The sequence below is a fragment of the Apteryx mantelli genome, chromosome 6, assembly GCF_036417845.1.
Source record: "Apteryx mantelli isolate bAptMan1 chromosome 6, bAptMan1.hap1, whole genome shotgun sequence".
NCBI lineage: Eukaryota > Metazoa > Chordata > Aves > Apterygiformes > Apterygidae > Apteryx > Apteryx mantelli.
The window spans coordinates 1,678,920-1,683,884 of NC_089983.1; positions in this window are offsets into that span (position 1 = coordinate 1,678,920).

Here is a 4,965-nt window from a genome sequence, read left to right on the forward strand (position 1 = left end):
ATCCTGACGTGGGTGTGACGTGGGAAATTCGAACGAGACGTGGGTGTGACGTGAATATTCGAACGTGACGTGGGTGTGACGTGGGAGATTCGAACGTGACGTGGGTGGTTCGAAATTGGCGAGGGTGTGCCACCCTGCTTCAAGGCTCCCCCACCAAGCAGGGCTCAGAGGCAAGAGCACTGGGAAGGCAGAGGTTGCCTCCGCATGCCTAGGACAGCCCCCACCACGAGTGCCCGGCTCCCTTGCCTCCCCTCCGCAAGCCTACAGCAGCTGTCCTCACACCTTGGCACTAGCAGTGTGAGGCTGTTGCAAGGGAGGAGCATGATGGTTCGATATGTGCTTCGAAGGCGAGGTGGGTGTGACGTGGGAGATTCGAACGTGACGTGGGCGTGACGTGGGAGATTCGAACGTGACGTGGGTGTGACGTGGGAGATTCGAACGTGGCGTGGGTGTGACGTGGGAGATTCGAACGTGACGTGGGCGTGACGTGGGCGTGACGTAGGATATTCGAACGCGACGTGTGTGTGACGTGGGTGTGACGTGGGAGATTCGAACGTGAGGTGGGCGTGACGTGGGAGATTCGAATGTGATGTGGGCGTGACGTGGGTGATTCGAAAGTGACGTGGGTGTGACGTGGGAGATTCGAACGTGACGTGGGCGTGACGTGGGTGTTTCGAACGTGACGTGGGTGTGAGGATGGAGATTCGAACGTGACGTGCGCGTGACGTGGGAGATTCGAGCGTGACGTGGGTGTGACGTGGTTTGACGTGGGAGATTCGAACATGACGTGGGCGTGACGTGGGCGTGACGTAGGATATTCGAACGTGACGTGGGTGTGACGTGGGAGATTCGAACGTGACGTGGGTGTGACGTGGGTAATTCGAACGTGACGTGGGTGTGACGTGGGAGATTCGAACGTGACGTGCGCGTGACTTGGGAGATTCGAACGTGACGTGGGTGTGACGTGGGAGATTCGAACGTGATGTGGGCGTGACGTGGGAGATTCGAACGTGGCGTGGGTGTGACGTGGGTGTTTCGAACGTGACGTGGTTGTGACGTGGGAGATTCGAACGTGACGTCGGCGTGACGTGGGTAATTCGAACGTGACGTGGGCGTGACGTAGGATATTCGAACGTGACGTGGGTGTGACGTGGGTGATTCGACCGTGACGTGGGTGTGACCTGGGAGATTCGAACGTGACGTGGGCGTGACGTGGGAGGTTCGAACGTGACGTGGGTGTGACGTGGGTGTGACGTGGGAGATTCGAACGTGACCTGGGCGTGACGTAGTATATTCGAACGTGACGTGGGTGTGACGTGGGAGATTCGAACGTGACGTGGTTGTGACGTGGGAGATTCGAACGTGACGTGGGCGTGACGTGGGAGATTCGAACGTGAGGTGGTTGTGACGAGGGAGATTCGAACGTGACGTGGGTGTGACGTGGTTTGACGTGGGAGATTCGAACGTGACGTGGGCGTGACGTGGGCGTGACGTAGGATATTCGAACGTGACGTGGGTGTGACGTGGGAGATTCGAACGTGACGTGGGTGTGACGTGGGTGATTCGAACGTGACGTGGGTGTGACGTGGGAGATTCGAACGTGACGTGCGCGTGACTTGGGAGATTCGAACGTGACGTGGGTGTGACGTGGGAGATTCGAACGTGATGTGGGCGTGACGTGGGTGATTCGAACGTGACGTGGGTGTGACGTGGGTAATTCGAACGTGACGTGGGTGTGACGTGGGAGATTCGAAAGTGACGTGGGCGTGACGTGGGTAATTCGAACGTGACGTGGGCGTGACGTGGGAGATTCGAACGTGACGTGGGCGTGACGTGGGAGATTCGAACGTGACGTGGGTGTGACGAGGGAGATTCGAACGTGACGTGGGCGTGACGTGGGAGATTCGAACGTGACGTGGGTGTGACGTGGGAGATTCGAAAGTGGCGTGGGTGCGACGTGGGTGTTTCGAACGTGACGTGGGTGTGACGTGGGAGATTCGAACGTGACGTGGGTGTGACGTGGGAGATTCGAACGTGACGTGGGTTTGACGTGGGAGATTCGAATGTGACGTGGGCGTGACGTGGGAGATTCGAACGTGACGTGGGTGTGACGTGGGAGATTCGAATGTGACGTGGGCGTGACGTGTGTAATTCGAACGGGACGTGGGTGTGACGTGGGAGATTCGAATGTGACGTGGGCGTGACGTGTGAAATTCGAACGTGACGTGGGCGTGACCTGGGAGATTCGAACGTGACCTGGGTGGTTCGAAATTGGCAAGGGTGTGCCACCCTGCTTCAAGGCTCCCCCACCAAGCAGGGCTCAGAGGCAAGAGCACTGGGAAGGCAGAGGTTGCCTCCGCATGCCTAGGACAGCCCCCAGCACGAGTGCCCGGCTCCCTTGCCTCCCCTCCGCAAGCCTACACCAGCTGTCCTCACACCTTGGCACTAGCAGTGTGAGGCTGTTGCAAGGGAGGAGCATGGTTGTTCGATATGTGCTTCGAAGGCGAGGTGGGTGTGACGTGGGAGATTCGAACGTGACGTGGGTGTGACGTGGGATATTCGAACCTGGCGTGGGTGTGACGTGGGTGTTTCGAACGTGACGTGGGTGTGACGTAGGATATTCGAACGTGACGTGGGTGTGACGTGGGAGATTCCAACGTGACGTGGGCGTGACGTGGGTGATTCGAACGTGACGTGGGAAATTCGAACGTGACGTGGGCGTGACGTGGGAGATTCGAACGTGACGTGAGCGTGACGTGGGAGGTTCGAACGTGACGTGGGCGTGACGTGGGTGATTCGAACGTGACGTGGGAGATTCGAACGCGACGTGGGCGTGACCTGGGAGATTCGAATGTGACGTGAGCGTGACGTGGGAGTTTCGAACGTGACGTGGGTGTGACGTGGGAGATTCGAATGTGAAGTGGGCGTGACGTGGGAGATTCGAACGTGACGTGGGTGTGACGTGGGAGTTTCGAACGTGACGTGGGTGTGACGTGGGAGATTCGAATGTGACGTGGGTGTGACGTGGGAGATTCGAACGTGACGTGGGTGTGACGTGGGAGATTCGAATGTGACGTGGGCGTGACGTGTGTAATTCGAACGTGACGTGGGTGTGACGTGGGAGATTCGAACGTGACGTGGGTGTGACGTGGGAGATTCGAACGTGGCGTGGGTGTGACGTGGGTGTTTCGAACTTGACCTCTCCGTGACGTAGGATATTCGAACGTGACGTGTGTAATTCGAACGTGACGTGGGTGTGACGTGGGAGATTCGAATGTGACGTGGGCGTGACGTGGGTAATTCGAACGTGACGTGGGTGTGACGTGGGAGTTTCGAACGTGACGTGGGTGTGACGTGGGAGATTCGAATGTGACGTGGGCGTGACGTGTGTAATTCGAACGTGAAGTGGGTGTGACCTCGGAGATTCGAACGTGACGTGGGTGTGACGTGGCAGATTCGAACGTGACCTGGGTGGTTCGAACGTGACGTGGATGTGACGTGGGAGATTCGAACGTGACGTGGGTGTGACGTGGGAGATTCGAACGTGGCGTGGGTGTGACGTGGGTGTTTCGAACGTGACCTGGGCGAGACGTAGGATATTCGAACGTGACGTGGGAGATTCGAACGTGACGTGGGTGTGACGTGGGAGATTCGAACGTGACGTGAGCGTGACGTGGGAGTTTCGAACGTGACGTGGGCGTGACGTGGGAGATTCGAACCTGGCGTGGGTGTGACGTGGGTGTTTCGAACGTGACGTGGGCGTGACGTGGGTGATTCGAACGTGACGTGGGTGTGACGTGGGAGATTCGAATGTGACGTGGGCGTGACGTGTGTAATTCGAACGTGACGTGGGTGTGACCTGGGAGATTCGAACGTGACGTGGGTGTGACGTGGCAGATTCGAACGTGACGTGGGTGTGACGTGGGTAATTCGAACGTGACGTGGGTGTGACGTGGGAGATTCGAACGTGACGTGGGTGTGACGTGGGTAATTCGAACGTGACGTGGGTGTGACGTGGGAGATTCGAATGTGACGTGGGTGTGACGTGGGTAATTCGAACGTGACGTGGGTGTGACCTGGGAGATTCGAACGTGACCTGGGTGGTTCGAAATTGGCGAGGGTGTGCCACCCTGCTTCAAGGCTCCCCCACCAAGCAGGGCTCAGAGGCAAGAGCACTGGGAAGGCAGAGGTTGCCTCCGCATGCCTAGGACAGCCCCCAGCACGAGTGCCCGGCTCCCTTGCCTCCCCTCCGCAAGCCTACACCAGCTGTCCTCACACCTTGGCACTAGCAGTGTGAGGCTGTTGCAAGGGAGGAGCATGGTTGTTCGATATGTGCTTCGAAGGCGAGGTCGGTGTGACGTGGGAGATGCGAACGTGACGTGGGTGTGACGTGGGAGATTCGAACGTGACGTGGGTGTGACGTGGGAGATTCGAACGTGACGTGGGCGTGACTTGGGAGATTCGAACGTGACGTGGGTGTGACGTGGGAAATTCGAACGTGACGTGGGTGTGACGTGAATATTCGAACGTGACGTGGGCGTGACGTGGGAGATTCGAACGTGACGTGGGTGTGACGTGGGAGATTCGAACGTGACGTGGGAGATTCGAACGTGACGTGGGTGTGACGTGGGAGATTCGAACGTGACGTGGGTGTGACGTGGGAGATTCGAACGTGACGTGGGCGTGACGTGGGTAATTCGAACGTGACGTGGGTGTGACGTGGGAGATTCGAACGTGACGTGGGCGTGACTTGGGAGATTCGAACGTGACGTGGGCGTGAGGTGGGAGATTCGAACGTGACGTGGGTGTGACGTGGGAGATTCGAACGTGAAGTGGGCGTGACGTGGGAGATTCGAACGTGACGTGGGTGTGACGTGGGAGATTCGAACGTGACGTGGGTGTGACGTGGGAGATTCGAACGTGACGTGGGTTTGACGTGGGAGATTCTAATGTGACGTGGGCGTG